The following is a 21,307-nucleotide window of genomic DNA, read 5'->3' on the forward strand; positions in this document are numbered from 1 at the left end:
AAGAGGTGTGTGCACACATAGTGTATAGCCTACGTTCATATTTACTAGTATTTACACTTGTGTTTCTTCATGTTTCATGTTAGAAAATGTGGCCGTTTAGTTAGTATGCATCCATGTCCATAAAGACAATCACTAGTAGGGAAAGAACAGGTGATGACATGAATTTGGGCTCAATAGCTTTATTAAGACTTTCACAAATGTGATCCCTGAGTGTCCAGTGTCCACACTGTTATTTTCAAGTGATTACATCCGAATTGTTTGTATTCATATCGTCAACCTATCTGCATTGGTTGGCGTGGTAACAATAACAACATATGTGTGAGAAATCAGAAATACACTGGGATTCTGACATGGAAGCAACATTAGAATGGTGTCGGTGTTTTTTCACTTACGGGGACAGAGAGAGAGAGAGGGACATTGTGAAGCTAATAGCAAGGCAACTTGGCAGAAGGGCACTTAAACACACACATAAAGCCAGGCGCTATGCTGAAGTGCCAGCTGAATGATATTTACTTTGGCTACTCAACCAAAGAGACATTTCCTGTATGCAGTTTCCCACCCGTCTGCAAGCCTTCCAACAGTCCTCCTATCCCCTCTAACGGTCCTCCTGGCCCCTCCCCGAAAAGAACAGCATCATGCATTTTTGGTCCATGGAATTATTTAAATTATCTGACAGACAGAAAGTCCAGTGTTTTGCGTTCTGAAGTTCAAATGAAATCAGATTACTGCAAGGACACGAAAAACATTGTAATCCGTCAGGGTCTCTAATTCAGAACGCCTTTTCATGTTATCATTCATGTTTTTCTGAACTGTCTGGAGTCTGATCTGACCTCAACATACAGTGCATGATTTAGTTTTAGTCATATTTTAGTCATTTGAAACAGTCATCTGTTTTAGTTTTTGTCTAGTTTTAGTCGACTAAATATCATAAGATTATAGTCGACTAAATCTACCGTTGATTTTGTCGACTGAAATGTATGTTGACGGTGCCTTGATGACGTCGTAATGGCTGATTTTACACTTGGTTGCATGCTGAAAATAGCCGATCTACAAGCTCACAACGCGTCGCAGCGCGACGCGTTATGAGCTTGTAGATCTGCTATTTTCAGAGCACAACACCCGAGTGCAACCAAACATAAAATGACTTGTCTTTTTGTTCTACTGGATCTCTTATCCACTAGATCCCTCACTAACATTTTAGTCTAGTTTTTGCTTAGTTTTCGTCAGTGAAAAAAGGTAGTCAACGGACATTTTTGGTCATAGTTTTAGTCGACGAAATCAACACTGCAGTGCAATCTGCCATCTAGTGTGGGAAACAAGACTTTCCATATAGGCTAAAACAGGGTGCCGTTTGCAAAGTGAGGTGTGTTTTGGCTTTCATAAAACACAACCTCTGCATGGGACTGGAAGTGTCATTTGTGTTTATTGTAACATTCATTATGATTCCTGCACTGCTCCAGTCCTGGGATAACTTCTTCTCACTCCTGCCTCCAGCTGCCTGACATTCATGAGCACCAGACCCTGTTAACCACACTTTCATCACAGACTTGCTGAGATGCACACATTCCACTGCAGGAAACAGGGGGGGGGGGGGTTGGAACAGAGGAAGAGTGACACAAAGAACAAGTGCTTAGGAGATAAACACCAGGATCCAGGGAGAAACAAAAATAAAAGTAAAAGGCGGTCAGATCCCAGAAGGAACTCATATCACTGATGACATCATGTCCGGTGTGTGAGGCATGAAAGCGTCTCAGGATGATGAGGTCATGCCTGCCTTAGTTTGTTTGTGACACTGATGGAAAATAAGTGATGTTTGGTTGTGTTGTTGTGTTGTTGTGTGTGTGTGTGTGTGTGTGTGTGTGTGTGTGTGTGTGTGTGTGTGTGTGTGTGTGTGTGTGTGTGTGTGTGCGTGTGTGTGGGGGTGGGGGTGGGGGCGGGGGGGTTGAATGGCCACTCTGTCCAACGGTTTTGTATGCAGTCAGTGGTGGGAGCTATTTATAAGAGCCTGAAAATACCACCACTTCCTATTCTCTGCCAGTTGCGAGCAGATGGTGAGAATGTGTTACACAGTTATGGAGGAGTTCCTTATTTAAACTCTTGTTTAGTATACGCTTAAAATCTGATGGCGCTGGGGTAGCTGGGGGGGGTGGGGGGGGTGGGGGGGGGCGGGGCAGACAGTCACCTTTTACCATTCATGATGCTTGGGTATGTCTTCTCAGTTCAGTTTCACCTTAAAACAATGCTGGTTATTCTCGTACCGTCCTGTATCTACGTTGCAATTTTAACGGAATAGCAAATGATGGTTTATGTTTTCCAAATTTACACTTTAGTTCAGTGGTTCTCAAACTTTTTCATGTCAAGGACCCCCAAATTGACACTTATTAGCCCGCGGACCCCCATTTGTAAAGATAAGCCAGGGACCCCCATAAGAGAAGATTTGTACGGCTCTAGCAGTGATTCTCAATCATTGTAATTTAAGGACCCCCAGTTTGACGTGCATTAGGCTACAGACCTCCATTTAATGGCATTTGTATCTCTGGGACCCCAATTTATATTGTAAAATCAATGTTAGTTTAACTCTGAGAGTGTACAAATGGAACCAAATGGACCCGTTAGGGTCCATTTGGTTCCATTTGTACACTCTCAGAGTTACAGACCCATAAGGGTCCATTTGGTTCCTATAAATCATTTAGCTGGGGACCCCCTGGTATCCCCTCAAGTACCCCTGGGGGTCCCCGGACCCCACTTTGAGAACCAATGCTTTAGTTATGTCACTATAGAGTAGACAACAAGCCAAGGGACTGCCATGCACCACCAGACACAATACACACGATAAGGAACTTTATGAGAAGCAAAACAAAGTGTTCCTTAAACACAGGCACTGTGTGCTTGATAATGGCCCAGGCTTTGCAAAGCCAGTAAAATCCATAGTGTTCATTTAGCTCTGTGTGTGTGTGTACAAAAATGTAATCAAATCTTACAAATATAACAGTATCAAGACAGTGTGTCCATTGTTCCAAGCCCTTAAGGTATAGATGGAGGTGCCATCGTTAATATTAACGAGAAAATAAGAGTAAAGAACAGAAAGGAAAAAGGGAAAGTGATAGAAGCAGATGGAAGAAGGAAAGGTGGACAGGGTGGGTCCGGTTGCCTCGGAAAGGCAACGGGAGTCTGACCCCGATCTGGATGTTGTTGGGGGGCAGCATACATACAGATCCTACAAGGACACATATACACATTGTTAGCATCATTCTGAGGACTGACATTCCTCTGTCTGACCAAAAGATGTGTTCTCTCAGCACCTCAGCATGGAAGGCCTGTTCTGCCTGACTAAATGTGCCGCTCCCCTGACCAACTACCAACATGTGTTCCATCCTGTAGCGACTGGGAATGGAAGGCCTACTGCTATACGCCGAGGCCATAGTCACGGCCTTTATAGACAGAATACTGACGCCTGATACGAGAAACATTCTCCTTGCGTTCATAAAAAAAACTCTTAACTTGTCGTCCTGCTGTCTGGATCTGCAGAGGAATAGCTGCTTGACCTTGCATGAGCCGGCTGCTTGCTTACAGAGGGATAGCTGCTAAATAACTTCACAGAGGGTCTACTCAACTCACAAGACTAATTACCAGACTCATTTACTGCCCTTGCTAGGACAGTTTGGCCTTGTGCCCCTCAGAGACATGGCAGGCCCTGAGGCAACAGCAGCCTTAATGCCCGCAGCTGACTGAACCATCTTCTCCTCTGTTTCTCTCTTGTCAATATGTAGACCAGGGGTCTTCAACGTTTTCAGGCCAAGGACCCCCTAGCTGAGATAGAGATGAAGCAGGGACCCCGTCTATATTGTATAAAACTGTGTTTCAGATAAACCTTTGCTGCTCTTTTTTCCTATACACCTATAACTCTTTGCCAAAAATAGCCGATCTACAAGCTCACAACGCCTCGCAGCGCGAGGCGTTGCAAAGCCGTGAAAAGACAGGTATTCTCTTAGGCTTATGGAATATAGTATATATATAGAATATAGTTTGTTGTTTTGTTTGTTAGTTTGTCTGTTAGTTGTTAATTGTTTTTGATGTAAAGCGTCTTTGGGTTTATGAAAGGCGCTATATAAATTCAAGCTATTATTATTTATTATTATTATTAGTATTATGATGTAGACACCAGTGTCTTTTGTTCAGATTGTGAATTCTTAACTCCCCTGAGTCCCCATCTTTAAACCAATCCAGTGACTTTGATTGGTGCAGGGCTGATGGATCAGATTGTAAATACCATAGTTTATTTATTTCACTGCATAGGTAGGGTAAGTGATATTTTTGGGTTAAAACAAAAAGTATTTTGTTAAAAGGTTAAAGCACTATATTCTGATAGTAATCATTGCTATAGAGCGTTTGTTCAGTAACAGGAGTCTCCCCGTCTCTCCAGCTCTTTAATAAACAGAAAATACATTTTCCGGTAGGTGTCAAAATCTCAGCCAATCAGGAGAAAGTACCCATTTTTAAGCTTCATTTTTCTAGTGTTCCAGTTCCAATTTTGCCTGCTCATTTCTTAGTGTCATCACTTCCAATTCCACTTGTTTAGTCTGTATCCTGATTGAGTTCTCTGTCCTGACTGGATAAAATTGGAAATGAAACTGAAACGAAAATGTATTTTCTGTTTGATAAAGAGCCGGAGAGACAAGAAGACTCCTTTTACTGAACAAACACTCTATAGCAATGAGTACTATCACAATATAGAGCTATTTAACACTTATTTTAACCAAAGAAAATCACTTACCCTTGCTCAACCCTTAAATTAAATTAATTATTTCAGTGGACTAAAATCTTGTTTTATTTGATGGCCGTCCTGCCCTGGCATTTGGCATTTGGCCTTTGCCCTAGCAAAAACAGTGGTTGCAGCTCTCCTCTCCAATTCGGCTCCCTGGCACCCCCTGGTGGCTCCCACTTTGAAAAGCTGTGGTCTAGACCAGTGGTTCTCAACCAGTGGTCCGGGGACCACCAGTGGTCCTTGAGGGGGTTCCAGGGGGTCCCCAGCTAAATTAATAGTTAGCAAGCAAATTGACCCTTATATGTCTGTAACTCTGAGAGTGCACAAATGGAACCAAATGGACCCTAACGGGTCCATTTGGTTCCATTTGTACACTCTCAGAGTTAAATGAACACTGATGATGATGATACAGTGTAGATTGGGACCCCCAATACATTTAAATGGTTGAGTCCCTGGCATATCTTTTCAAATGGGGGTCCCTGGGCTAATATTTGTCAATTTGGGGGTCCTTGATGCGAAAAAGGTTGAAAACCACTGGTGTACAGCTTAGAAAAGTCCCTGTTTCTAGACATGTTGACATGTCAAAATGAAAACAAAAACAATAAATACAGTGAGGACTGGTAATGAAGACCAAAATATACCAAATATAACAGTCCTTGCGCCCCTGAATCTATTACAGGAGAATGTGTGATAGATACAGTGTTCTGATCAGTCTGCAAATGAAAACTTGCAACATTTGCAACTCCAAAGAGAATACATGACAACAAAAAAAAAAAGCTCCCATTAGATCATGTTTGCACAGATCACACAGGAGAAGGCAGGTATATTTGGCCACAGGGGTTTTTTAACACTTAAATCCCCATACATATTCTCCAAGTCAAAGTAAAGTCTGAAAACATCCCATCTACAAAGCTCACAATGCATCACATTGTGACACACTTGTCATCATAGATACTGTATGTTATACTACACAGTTTAGTTTAGAAATAAGCCCAACCATTGTAATGTAGCTGTTTTTTTATAGATATATCTGTTGAAGAAAAATAAAGCCATAAAATAGAATACAATTAAAATGCTTAACCCATTGAGACCTGAAGCCGATTCTACACGTCTCCTAAATCTCAACAGTATTCTGAAAAACGTATGTTTCTATATCAGTGGTGCTCAATCTTTTTCATGTCAAGGACCCCCAAAATTATATGTATTTGGCCGCGGACCCCCGTCAAAATATTTCATTCCAGGGACCCCCCCCCAGAAGCAACGATTTGAGTTAAAAATGTTCGCTTTAAAAATATATATATTCAAAGATTTGCACACATTTTCACGATTTTTCAAAAATAGCAGATCTACAAGCTCGTAGCGCGGCACTCGGTGCCGCGCTATGAGCTTGTATATCTGCTATTTTTGAATAGCCCAAAGTGTAAAATAATGCTTTTTAGCTCAAGTCTAAAAATGACACAGTTCCAGGTCTCAATAGGTAATAAAACACCCTTACTATTCTACGTCATAAAATAAATACCAAATAGTATATTGCCATCTAAAGTTACCATACTATATAATGTTGGGAAAAACACCAAATCTATTAGGCTTGTCAGTGGTCCTTGAGAGCCTATATCACACTGTTATTATGATGAGTGATTCTGTAAGCCAGGGGTCTTCAACGTTTTCAGGCCAAGGACCCCCTAGCTGAGAGAGAGAGAGAGAGATGAAGCAGGGACCCCCTACTCCAGGGGTTCTCAAACTTTTTCATGTCGAGGACCCCCAAATTGACACTTAGTAGCCCGCGGACCCCCCATTTGAAAGGATATGCCAGGGACCCCCATAAGAGAAGATTTTTACGGCTCTATAGCAGTGATTCTCAACCATTTTAATTTCAAGGACCCCCCAGTTTGACATGCATTAGGCTACGGACCCCCATTTAATGGCATTTCTATCTCTGGGACCCCAATTTCTATTGTAAAATCTATGTTAATTTAACTCTGAGAGTGTACAAATGGAACCAAATGGACCCGTTAGGGTCCCTTTGGTTCCATTTGTACACTCTCAGAGTTACAGACCCATAAGGGTCCATTTGGTTCCCGTCCATCATTTAGCTGGGGACCCCCTGGAACCCCCTCAAGTACCCCTGGGGGTCCCCGGACCCCACTTTGAGAACCAACGCCCTACTCTATATTGTTTAAAATTGAGATCAGTTTAAAGTTGTTTTTTCTTACTTAGTCTGCTCCTTTTTCCCTCTACACCTATAACCTCTTTGCCAAAAATAGCCACTGGGAGGCGTTTAGAGCTTGTAGATCTGCTATTCCATTGTGTCATTATTTTTAGTCCTAATAAAACAGCTTGTTGAATCAATGGGTTGTTATTGGTCTGACTTGAGTCACGTGGTGTTGGTGACACGTCAGTCAGGACCCAGGAGTAGGCGGGGCCTAGTAGTAACATCACCTGCCTGGGGGGCGGGGCCCGAGGGGGTAAGCGGGAAAGACAAATGTTTGCTGACCGCTTCGCTTTATGTTATAATAATAATAATAATAATAATAATAATAACGCATTTGAATGTTTTAGAGACATTTCATTTTAAGACAGAATGTTGCCTCTACTTGAGCATTAGCAGCATAGATAATCAAGACAGTGACACAGTGTGCCAAAACAAACGCACACAAACTGTCACTGCATGTGAACACGAAGGAAAGAGTTTAGTTTTGGATGTGACGTGAGTCTGAACCTTTATACTGTTATTTGATACAGAATCATTAACACACAGAACATCTGGTTGTCATACTGCTATCGTTGGACTCCATCAGCCTGACGAGAAGAATACCTTCATCATCATTAGGATAAAGCTGCTAAACCGTGAGTAGAATAACTTAAAAACAACAACACTAGAACAATCAAGTGAGCACACAGTGTGTCCTATAAGCACCTTATATTATGGCATACAAAGCCATAATATAAGGTGCTTATTCGCTTGCCCCAAACGTTAACTAGGTGTCCGGAGTATTTGTGCAATGTATTAGTCGATTTATTTAAATAAATTAGTGTTTTAATCCCCTCTGTGGCCATTTCCCCCCTCGTTTACTTCCTGTTTACATTGAGTGTAATTCCGGCTTTCACCAGATGCGCCCTGTCACTACAGCCCATTGAGAACTTCTGACAGAATCGGCCACAGACGGGATTAAAACACTTCTTTATTGAAACATATGGACTAATACATTACACAGAGACCCCGGACACATAGTTAACATTTGGGCCAAGCGGGTAAGAACCTTATATCTAGCATTTTGTAGATGTTGGGAGAAATACGGGCTTTACTGGTGAAAGTCCAGGGTAAACTGGGGGGGTGGAGCTAAGACTCGTAGATATACAAATGTCACAATCGATCAAATACATCTATAGTCTTGATCTAAGGCAGGGGTCTTCAATGTTTTCAGGCCAAGGACCCCCTAGCTGAGAGAGAGATGAAGCAGGGACCCCCTCTATATTGTATACAATTGTGTTTCAGATTCAGCTCTTTTTGTTTACTTGGTCTGCTCTTTTTTCCCTCTACACTTACACCTCTTTGCCAAAAATAGCAGATCTACAAGCTCACAACGCCTCGCAGCGAGGCGTTGTGAGCTTGTAGATCTGCTATTTTTGGTGAAAGTTCTCCTCAGAAAAGGGATGCTAGGCTTCAAGTGGTTAATGTAAAAAAAATAAAAAATCATATCACACAAAGATTTGGTGGACCCCCTGTAGTAAGTCTGAGGACCCCCTAGGGGTCCCGGACCCCCTGTTGAAGACCCCTGACCCCTCTGATCTAAGGCTTGAAAAGTGTCTGACTGTCTTCATTGGAATGGAGTATACATGAAATGTGTTGCAATCAGACCTCATACACAAATGTGTATTTTATGTAGCTGTAGTTTTTCTTTATTTGTATTTTTTAAGCCTGGGGTCTTCAACAGGGGGTCCGGGGACCCCTAGGGCATTGGTTCTCAAAGTGGGGTACGGGGACCCCCAGGGGTACTTGAGGCGGTTCCAGGGGGTCCCCAGCTAAATGATGTATAGGAACCAAATGGACCCTTATGGTTCTGTAACTCTGAGAGTGTACAAATGGAACCAAATGGACCCTAACGGGTCCATTTGGTTCCATTTGTACACTCTCAGAGTTAAATTAACATTGATTTTATAATATAAATTGGGGTCCCAGAGGTATAAATGCCATTAAATGGGGGTCCGTGGGCCTAATACATGTCAAACTGGGGTTCCTTCAAATTAAAATGGTTGAGAATCACTGCTAGAAAGCCGTATAAACCTTCTTTTATTGGGGTCCCTGGCATATCTTTTCAAATGGGGGTCCGCGGGCTAATAAGTGTCAATTTGGGGGCCCTTGACATGAAAAAGTTTGAGAACCACTGCCCTAGGGGGTCCTCAGAGTTACTACAGGGGATCCGCCAAATCTGTGTGTGATTTGATTATTCTTTTTTTTAACCATAACCACTTCAACCCTAGCTTGCATCCCTTTTTCTGAGGAGAGCTTTTGCCAAAAATAGCAGATCTACAAGCTCACAACGCCTCGCAGCGCGAGAGAGGTATAGGTGTAGAGGAAAAAAAGGGCAGACTAAGTAAACAAGAAAAGTTTCTTAATCTAAACACAGTTATTTACAACATTGGTTCTCAAAGTGGGGTCCGGGGACCCCCCAGGGGTCCTTGAGGGGCTTCCAGGGGGTCCCCAGCAAAATGTGTGAAAATAGCATCACAATAGTTTTAACCTTTTATACTTTGGCTATTCAAAAATAGCAGATCTACAACGTGCCGCGCTATGAGCTTGTAGATCTGCTATTTTTGAAAAATCTTGAAGATTTGTGCAAATCTTTGAATACATTTCTTTTAAAGCGAACATTTTAACACAAATCTTTGCTTCTGGGGGGTCCCTGGCACAACATATTTTCAGATGGGGGTCCCCGGCCAAATATATATCAATTTGGGGGTCCCTGGCATGAAAAAGTTTGAGAAGCACTGATTTACAATATGTAGTGGTAGGGTCCCTGCTTCGTCTCTCTCTCAGCTAGGGGGTCCTTGGCCTGAACACGTTGAAGACCCCTGGTTTAAGCTTTCAATTGAGAAAAGCAGACTGAAAAATCATAAAATAAGTCAGATGGGACTACGCTAAACTAACTTGGGTTTACAGGCTACAACCAGTATGACTTGATATAAATGAGTTTGACTCACACTGACATCTACAGTAATAGGGCTAAAACACATAAAGAACAATTATTCCATTTTCTATAACCACTGATTATCTAATTAAGCCAGTTGGTTGTTAAACCTTTTCATGTCAAGGACCCCCAAATTGACACTTATTACCCCGCGGACCCCCATTTGAAAAGATATGCCAGGGACCCCCCCAAGAGAAGGTTTTTAAGGCTCTCTAGCAGTGATTCTCAACCATTTTAATTTCAAGGTCCCCCAGTTTGACATGCATTAGGCTACGGACCCCCATTTAATGGCATTTATACCTCTGGGACCACAATTCATATTGTAAAATCAATGTCTGTAACTCTGAGAGTGTACAAATGGAACCAAATGGACCGTAACGGGTCCATTTGGTTCCATTTGTACACTCTCAGAGTTACAGACCCATAAGGGTCCATTTGGTTCCTGTCCATCATTTAGCTGGGGACCCCCTGGAACCCCCTCAAGTACCCCTGGGGGTCCCCGGCCGGACCCCACTTTGAGAACCAATGAATTAAGCTGTTATAGTGAACTTTGTATTACTCTGACTTTAGCAGACAACTCTTTGTGAGAAGGCAGGCTGTGGTTTAGGGTTGCTCATAGTTCATAGTATTCAGTGATCACTTTTTTTTTTTAATGTAATCAAATTAAAATAATAGCAGTTGATCAACATCAAATGAGATGAACTTAAGTACATGACTGTACAGCCAATATGTCTTTATATGCATTTATTTTTGGTGACTCATACACATTGAGATACTCAATGGATTTAAACAAAGTAAGTTGGTAGCTATAGCAAGCTAACTTTATTTCATATTAACGTACAATATCACTGGCTACAAACATGTAAAGTAGAATAATTCCATATTTATCATAACCACATGATGACTGAATGCCTTAGTTAGTAGTTTTATGTATTTGGTATTCACCAGCTCTTACTGCAAGTCCTATTTTAGTCGCTAGATGGCAGAAGAGGTATAGTTATGTTATTAAGTCTAGAGCATTGGTTCTCAAAGTGGGGTCCGGGGACCCCCAGGGGTACTTGAGGCGGTTCCAGGGGGTCCCCAGCTAAATGATAGATTAGGCACCAAATGGACCCTTATGGGTCTGTAACTCTGAGAGTGTACAAATGGAACCAAATGGACCCTAACGGGTCCATTTGGTTCCATTTGTACACTCTCAGAGTTACATTAACATTGATTTTACAATATGAATTGGGGTCCCAGAGATAGGAATGCCATTAAATGGGGGGTCCGTAGCCTAAAATACAGGTCAAACTGGGGGTCCTTGGAATTAAAATGGTTGAAAATCACTGCTAGAGCCATAAAAATCTTCTCATATGTGGGTCATATCTGGCATATTTTTTTCAAATGGGGGTCCGCGGGCTAATAAGTGTCAATTTGGGGGTCCCTGGCATGAAAAAAGTTTGAGAACCACTGGTCTAGAGTCAACAGGACAAGTACCTAGTATTAACCTACTACTGTTAATGAATGTAACTATTGATTAACATAGCTATGTATTACTGTGTAGGCTACTTGGGCCACCTTAGCCCAGGGGTCTTCAACGTTTTCAGGTCATGGACCCCCTAGCCGAGAGAGAGAGAGAGATGAAGCAGGGACCCCCACTACATATTGTATAACATTGTGTTTTAGATTGAACTTTTTTTGTTTTACTTGGTCTGCTCTTTTCTCCCCTCTACACCAAACACCTATTTGCCAAAAAAGCAGATCTACAAGCTCACAACGCCTCGCAGATCTGATATTTTTGGCTATAGTTCTCCTCAGAAAAAGGGATGCTAGGGTTCAAAAAAATCACACAAAGATTTGGCGGACACCCTGTAGTAACTCTGAGGACCCCCTAGGGGTCCCGGACCCCCTGTTGAAGACCCCTGCTCTACAGCCAATATGCCTTTATATGCATTTGTTTTTGGTGACTCATACACATTGAGATACTCAATATCTTTATACAAAGTAAGTTGGTAGCTATAGCAAACTACCTTTATTTCACATTGATGTCCAGTATTGACTGGCTACAAACATGTAAAGTAGAATTATTCCATATTTCATCATAACCACATGATGACTGAATGCTCTGGTAGTTTAATGTATTTACCCGCTCGTACTGCAAGTCCTATTTCACTCGCTAGATGGCGGAAGAGGCTTTGTTATGTTATTAAGTCACCAGGATAATATGAGGACAAGGCAAGCACAGGCAGTGGTGTACAGTAACTAAGTACAGTACATCTACTCAAGTACTGAGGTATCTTTTACTTTACTGGAGTATTTCCAATTTTCAATACTTTTACTTCTACTCCACTACATCTCAGAGGCAAATATTGTACTTTTACTCCACTACAATTATTTGAAAACTTTAGTTACTTTGTAGATTTTGATTATTATTACAAAACATACATTAACCACTTCAGCCCTATATACATTTCGGCCATTTGAAAATAGCCGATCTACAAGCTCACAATGCGTCGCGATGCGACGCATTGTGAGCTTGTAGATCTGCTATTTTCAAAATATTTTTTATACATTTTGAACTTGTGAAATGGGACATTCTGCACAATGAGTAGCCTACTTTTGCTTTTGGTTCTTTAAGTACATTTTGATGCCAATACTTTTGTACTTTTACTCAAGTACATTGAATTTGGAACTTTTACATGTAACATATAATAAATAAATACATCACATGGATGCAACTGGGACGCATCATCAGTGTTGTAGCCTGGGGTCATAGGGTGTTTCGGGTCTCGCAACATACAACATACACCCTCGCCCAGGTGACCCAGCCAGGGTTGATCAAGCCCCGACTTACGTCCCAGTAGCACCCACGGTCAGTCCTATAGGGAAAGACAGGGCCACTCAGTCCGCTTCTCCGGAAGTACTCTGCCGGGACTCGGGGAGGCTCTGGCACGTGGAGGGACTAGGCACTGTGGGTTGTCTCCTGGCCGGGCTCCTCCTTCGTCTCACCAGGTCCAGGACCTGAGCGCTGCGCCAGATCAGATGCACCGCCCCGATCCAAACATTTCCTTCTGGCGTGATGGTTCCTTGGGCCGATACCACTAGATTGGGCCGTCTAATGGTATTAGCTCCGCTTGCGGTACGCTGGAATGGAATGGCCCTCCTAAAGGCCTCACCGCGGGTTTGTTGGGCTTCTTCCTCACGGAAGACACAGCATGGGGCGCTAACCCATACTGCTCCCGGGATACCGTCTACATTCCGGCTGTCAACAGTCTCTCCTGTGGTCACCAAACTATTCCTGGTTGTCACGTAGTCTATAAATTCCTATGAGCCACTATAAATAGAATAACTAATAAATAAATACATCACATGGATGCAACTGGGACGCATCATCAGTGTTGTAGCCTGGGGTCATAGGGTGTTTCGGGTCTCGCAACATACAACATACACCCTCGCCCAGGTGACCCAGCCAGGGTTGATCAAGCCCCGACTTACGTCCCAGTAGCACCCACGGTCAGTCCTATAGGGAAAGACAGGGCCACTCAGTCCGCTTCTCCGGAAGTACTCTGCCGGGACTCGGGGAGGCTCTGGCACGTGGAGGGACTAGGCACTGTGGGTTGTCTCCTGGCCGGGCTCCTCCTTCGTCTCACCAGGTCCAGGACCTGAGCGCTGCGCCAGATCAGATGCACCGCCCCGATCCAAACATTTCCTTCTGGCGTGATGGTTCCTTGGGCCGATACCACTAGATTGGGCCGTCTAATGGTATTAGCTCCGCTTGCGGTACGCTGGAATGGAATGGCCCTCCTAAAGGCCTCACCGCGGGTTTGTTGGGCTTCTTCCTCACGGAAGACACAGCATGGGGCGCTAACCCATACTGCTCCCGGGATACCGTCTACATTCCGGCTGTCAACAGTCTCTCCTGTGGTCACCAAACTATTCCTGGTTGTCACGTAGTCTATAAATTCCTATGAGCCACTATAAATAGAATAACTAATAAATAAATACATCACATGGATGCAACTGGGACGCATCATCAGTGTTGTAGCCTGGGGTCATAGGGTGTTTCGGGTCTCGCAACATACAACATACACCCTCGCCCAGGTGACCCAGCCAGGGTTGATCAAGCCCCGACTTACGTCCCAGTAGCACCCACGGTCAGTCCTATAGGGAAAGACAGGGCCACTCAGTCCGCTTCTCCGGAAGTACTCTGCCGGGACTCGGGGAGGCTCTGGCACGTGGAGGGACTAGGCACTGTGGGTTGTCTCCTGGCCGGGCTCCTCCTTCGTCTCACCAGGTCCAGGACCTGAGCGCTGCGCCAGATCAGATGCACCGCCCCGATCCAAACAAAACAGAGTATTTCTACATTGCAGTATTGATACTTTTTACTTAAGTAAAACATGCGAGTACCACCACTGGTATTTACCAGCTCGTACTGCAAGTCCTACTTTACTCGCTAGATGGCGGAAGAGGCTTAGTTGTGTTATTGAGTGTCCTCTACACCGTTGGTTCTCAAAGTGGGGTCCGGGGACCCCCAGGGGTCCTTGAGGGGGTTCCAGGGGGTCCCCAGCTAAATGATGGACGGGAACCAAATGGACCCTTATGGGTCTGCAACTCTGAGAGTGTACAAATGGAACCAAATGGACCCTAACGGGTCCATTTGGTTCCATTTGTACACTCTCAGAGTTACATTAACATAGATTTTACCATAGACATTGGGGTCCCAGAGATAGAAATGCCATTAAATGGGGGTCCGTAGCCCTAATGCATGTCAAACTGGGGGGTCCTTGAAATTAAAATGGTTGAGAATCACTGCTAGAGAGCCGTAAAAATCTTCTCTTATGGGGGTCCCTTGCATATCTTTTCAAATGGGGGTCCGCGGGCTAATAAGTGTCAATTTGGGGGTCCTCGACATGAAAAGGTTTGAGAACCCCTGCCCTACACAGTATGTAGGCTACTTTACCTACCTACTACTGTTAATTAATGTAACTGTTATTGATAAACATAACCATGTATTACTGTGTAGGATACTTGGGCCACCTCAGCCCGTAGCACTTGACCTACTGTAGCCTTGACGACCATGCAGTATACAGCAGGGGTTCTCAAACTTTTTCATGTCAAGGACCCCCAAATTGACACTTATTATCCCGCGGACCCCCATTTGAAAAGATATGCAAGGGACCCCCATAAGAGAAGATTTTTACGGCTCTATAGCAGTGATTCTCAACCATTTTAATTTCAAGGACCCCCAGTTTGACATGCATTAGGCTACGGACCCCTATTTAATGGCATTTCTATCTCTGGGACCCCAATTTCTATTGTAAAATCTATGTTAATTTAACTCTGAGAGTGTACAAATGGAACCAAATGGACCCGTAAGGGTCCATTTGGTTCCCGTCCATCATTTAGCTGGGGACCCCCTGGAACCCCCTCAAGTACCCCTGGGGGTCCCCGGAGCCCACTTTGAGAACCAACGGTATACAGTATGGTTAAAATGACATTTAGATAGCATATTATTTATCTCAAGACGCCAGGTTCATTTGTTGACCTGTAGTTCCACTGTACAGATGTTTTTTTTAAATTTATTTTCATATTATTGTGAGTGATGCTATACGTTTTTGGTTTAGGCCTGCCTGTATGATCCTAGAAGATCACTGAGGCACACTGTGTATGTGATGTATGTGTTTACCTTTGCTTACTGTTATTGCTCAGGTTAAAAATGCATCTGCTATAAATGTCAAAACCTTTGATTAAATGTGATTTAACTTTAATTAAACTTTATCTCGTCCAGTCGGCAGCCAATGTGGTATATAGCCTACACAGTAAGATATGGAACTTATTTTAATGAATAAAACATTATTATGACCAATGCCAGGAGGGAGAACAGGTTTCAAATATCAGAAAGGCCATAAAGGTTATGGATAGCAGTCAGTCCCTGTCCACGTGTCCCATGGTGTGATTTGAATCCTCAGAAATATCATCTCTTTTCACTAATTGTACATAATAATAATAATAATAATAATAATAACTTTATTTATAAAGCACTTTTCAAAACATGAGTTACAAAGTGCTGAACAGCAGTTGGATCATAAAATATATAAGTAAGGTGAAATAAAACTTTTCAAAAAGCCTAAGGGAATTTAACATAGTTAACAAGTAAGTTAGTTCTGACAAGCAATAAAACACATCTAAGCAAACTAAAAGGAGACCAAAAGAACTTGGGTCTCGTTGCCACATTTCGTCGCATCGCGACGCATTGTGAGCTTGTAGATCTGCTATTTTCAAATGGCCAAAATGTATATAGGGCTGAAGTGATTAATGTACGTTTTGCAATAATAATCAAAATATACAAAGTAACTAGTAGTAACTAAAGTTTTCATATAATTGTAGTGGAGTAAAAGTACAATATTTGCCTCTGAGATGTAGTGGAGTAGAAGTAAAAGTATTGGAAATTGGAAATACTCAAGTAAAGTACAAATACCTCAAAACTGTACTTAAGTGCAGTACTTGAGTAGATATACATAGTTACGTTACACCACTGTATGTGAGTCTACAGGGAGCATGAATGTACATTTATCTTTTTTCTTTTCAATCCGTTACTGCACAGTGACAGTGGAGAGAGACAGGAAATGGCTGGATGGACGGATGGGGACGGACCATAGAGTTGGGACGGACATGCAGCAAAGGGCCCTGGGCCCTGGGCCGGACCCGAACCCGAGCCTGTGTCAGCTGTGCAAGGAGGACCGCGCCTCAGTGGAACACACCGACTCCACCAGGTGAGCCACCATTGCAGAGAGATCGCACGTCGAAAAAGGCTTGTTTTGACCACTGTAAAACGATATGGAGATATGGACCTTTTTCTCCAGATCCTATCCTAGATGTGGAATACCACAATGTAGAAATACTCTGTGAAAGTAAAAGTCCGGAATTCAAAATGTAAAGTAAAAGTACAAAAGTATTGATATCAAAATGTATTTAAAGTACCAAAAGTGGAAAGTACTCATTGCGCAGCATGTCCCATTTCACAAGTTTTCAAATGTATAAAATGGATATAAATGTTTAGAAAATAGCAGATCGATATTGTAGGTCGTTGAAAATTCAAAACGATTTTTCGATGCAGTTACTATATCGTTACACCTCTAGTGACAAGGTTCCTGCTTAGAGACAGAATATCTTATTTTTGGGACCGCCCCCTATAAGTGAGTTTTGGACACTGACCAATCCTGCACCGTGATTGGCCAATAGTCTACAACGCAGTCTACAACCCTAACCCTTCCACAGTCAATGCAAATCTATACTTTTGCAAAGTCAGCCAATCACGTTACAGCTGGTGTCATCACCACTAGCTGTAATGTGATTGGCTGACTTTGCAAATTCAGGACTGTGATTGGCTAGCGAAACACATGACACATGTGCAGCCCTATGAATAGCAGTATGGACTTAAAAAAAAGTCATTTATCCTTTTTTTTTTTTAAGTGAGTCATGTTGTGATGACCTCACACCGCCCACTTCACACTGGGTGTGATTTTTTTTAAATCTTTTTCAGTTTCATAAAACCTTTTAAAAAAAAAAATATTTTTTTATTATTATATTTATAATGGAAGTCAGTGGTGCTCTGATTGGGCTGAAACGAGGGTTGACATCTTTCACTTCCTCTTTACATGGAACTTGGATGACACTGAAATGTTTCCCTTTTTTATATTTGAAATATTCAACTTTAATTCCATAATGGAAGTAAATGGCAGTCGGATTGGGCTAAAACCTTGTTTCAGCCCAAATATGGAGTCCTTATGTCATAGGTGACTGACATCACATATTGGTCACATGACGCCTGAGATCCACATGAGGCCACGCCCCTTATTGGACCCCGTCTTATTTTATTTTGTATTTATGTGTTGCTGTTTGTTAGTCACATGGCTTCCAGTTCCCACCTGATGTTGTGTGGGAGTTCTGATTGGTCCAGATCGTACTGAATAACTGCTATCTTGCATAACGTCTTGAGACTAGGACTTAAGTCTAACATGTACAGGTCATCAGGTCTGTTGTATCCTCCAGAGAGGATGATACGATCTCCCACAATGCAACAGCACATCAGATACCTCCCACACGGTCTTTTCCCTTTGGGCTCAACCTTCTTCCAGGAGAAGGTCTCTGGACTGAATTTCCACAGATCATTGATTTTAATATAATTGTTTCTGCCACCATATATGTACAGCTCTCCATTGTAGGTAAAGGCTGAATGACCAAAGCGTCTTTGTGGAAGAATCTGTGCAGAAGGTGTGTTCAGCCAGCAGTTGGTCTCTGTGTCAAACACTCTGATGATGTTGTTGTTAACGACGTATCCGCCCCCAAATACAAACATCTTTGTCCCGATGATGGTGGCAGAGTGACGTGATGAAACAGGAGGTGGAGTGCCTCTGGTGTTAATTAAAGACCAGACCATTGTGGTGGTGTCCAACTTGTACATGTCATTATGGCATCCAGTCCCATGGTATCCTCCATGAATATACATGACCTTCCCCAAGACACAGGCTGTGTGGTTCATCCTCTCCTCTGGAACAGTTCCAGAAACGTTTGGCTTGAACCATCTGTGGGCGTCGACATCAAATGCATAAAGCACGTTGCCGTATGCCCTTGTGTCATAACCCCCCCAGATGTAGACAATATTCTCTATCAGCACAGCTGTTCTGTAGAGATTGAATGGAACCTCAAGGTGACATTCTCCTGTTCCCGTTGTCACTGGGGTCAACTTCCTCCAGCATAAAGACACTGTGTTGAAGATGTGAACATCAATCCGATCCTTGTTGTCGTTCCTGACCCCTCCAAATGAGTAGACTTTGTGTCCCACGGCAACAACAGCATGACACTCTAACTCTGGTCCTCTGCTCAGATGCAGCGTCCAGCAGAACATCTCTCACAAACTGCTCCTCCTGGGAGTCGATTCCTCAAATCCTTCTGTGTAAATGAATGGCATCCTATCGAGTGCACACGCACTTATATTGGTTCACTCATGCAAACATCACATACATTTTGGCCAATCAAAGAAGCCGTTGGCTGTTGAAGTCCCTAATATGGCAAATTGTTCTGAGTGACATCATGAAGATGACATCATCAACGTAGCATCAGAAACCTACATTGAAACCAAACTGTTACCACATTGAGTGCCAGAGGTTTTTAGCGGCGCTAGCCGCTCTATACCTTTAGGTATAGAGCGGATATTAGCCCTCTATGCCTGGCTTTTGCGTCAACGTTCTGATTGGTCAGGTGCGCCAACGTTCTGATTGGTCAGGTGCGTCAACGTTCTGATTGGTCAGGTGCGTCAACGTTCTGATTGGTCAGGTGCGCCAAAGTTGTGATTGGTCACTATTCATGACATCACTATGATGTCATGAATATAGAATTCGATGTCTATATAAACAATGACAATGACTTCATCTTATTATTCATTTGGCTAAAGTCTCCGTCTAGGTAAGTTATTTAAAGTTAATATGACGAATAGAAAGAGAAAGATACAAGAACAGATGAAGGGTGAATGTATAGAAAGTCTGAGTTCGGGACCCAGTCATCCGTTATGACAGAATGGTTTGATAGAGACGATCGAGAATCCAAGAGTCCGTTAAGGTTCTGATTGGTCAGGCCCGTCAAGGTTCTGATTGGTCAGGCCCGTCAAGGTTCTGATTGGTCAGGCCCGTCAAGGTTGTGATTTGTCAGGCAAGGGGACTATTCATGACATCACTATGATGTCAAGGTTTATTTTTTATTTCCTCATGTTTTTTTTTGTATATATTTTTATTTGGCTAAAGTCTCCTTCTAGGTACGTTATTTAAAGTTAGATCCTCAATTTAACTTTATCTGTCGTCGACGCTCTGATTGGTCAGACCCGTCAACAAAGTGATTGGTCAAGCTTCACATGACACATGGCTATAAACACATTATAAACACATATCGATGACATAATGTATTCAAAGGCGCCGCTACCTTCACACAGGGTGTGATTTTTTAAAACAGGGTAGATCCAGTGCCAGCGAGTGTAGAGTCAACAGGACAAGTAGACAGTCACACTATGTAGGCTAGCCTACTTACCTACCTACTACTGTTAATTAATTTACCTGTTATTGATTAACATAACTATGTATTACTGTGTAGGCTACTTGGGCCACCTTAGCCCATAGCACTTGACCTACTGTAGCCTTGACGACCGTGCAGTATATGGTTCAAATGTACTCTAGATATCATGTTATCTCAAGACGCCAGGTTCATTTGTTGACCTGTAGTTGACCTGTAGTTTCACTTTTTTTCATTTTTTTAAATGTATTTTCATATTGTGAGTGATGCTATAAGGTTTTGGTTCAGGCCTGCCTGTATGATCCTAGAAGATTACTGAGGCACACTGTGTATGTGATGTATGTGTTTACCTTTGCTTACTGTTATTGCTCAGGTTAAAAATGCATCTGCTATAAATGTCAAAACCTTTGATTAAATGTGATTTAACTTTGATTAAACTTGATCTCATCCAGTCGGCAGCCAATGTGGTATATAGCCTACAACACGATGAATTCACACAATGAATAAAACATTATTATGACCAATGCCAGGAGGGAGAACAGGGTTCAAATCCCAGAAAGGCCATAAAGGTTATGGATATCAGTCAGTCCCTGTCCACGTGTCCCCTGGTGTGATTTGAATGCTCAGAAATATCTCTTTTCACTAATTGTACATAATGAATGTAATGGCAATTTAATTCCTCCTTTGGTTTCAATAATTGCACATTACTTCACAGGTGGTGGTGAATGGAGTGATCCTACGCAGTAAAAAAATAAATAAAACATAACAGATGGAAGTCCAGTCCAAAAAATCCAGGTTTAGGTGCATTTATTGTAGTTTTGCAGTTTTAAGTGAACATACCATTGAATGCAGGGTTATGTCTAGTGGTTCTGTCTGTTTTCTCTCTGGTACTGGTAGAAACGGTGTGGCTCCTAACCACCCTGTGTCCTCTGTCCTCTGATCTACCTAATCAGTGCACCTGAGACCCTTAAGTAACACCTAGTGCTGTTCAAACTAGAGCCCGCCACCCAGTGTCGAAAAATAATAATGCCAACTAAGAAATAATATAAAAATGGCTCCTACACACCGGCCCCTAATTGTCTTAAGTGTAATAACACAATTACAAAATAAAACATGGGAGCCATATTCAAATTCAATTTTTTTTGGCATTTCTTCTCTTTTTTTTCACATTTTTGCCAATTTCAAAAGAAAACATAGGCAACTAAAACAGTGTAGGCATTCAGTCTCTTAGGTTTCAGTCTCTTGGAGTAGACATATCTTTGTTATTGGTCTCTCCAAGATGTTGCTTTTAGTCTTTAGTCGAACTGTG

The sequence above is a fragment of the Gymnoscopelus microlampas genome (genome assembly GCF_963454915.1).
Source record: "Gymnoscopelus microlampas genome assembly, chromosome: 13".
Lineage (NCBI taxonomy): Eukaryota > Metazoa > Chordata > Actinopteri > Myctophiformes > Myctophidae > Gymnoscopelus > Gymnoscopelus microlampas.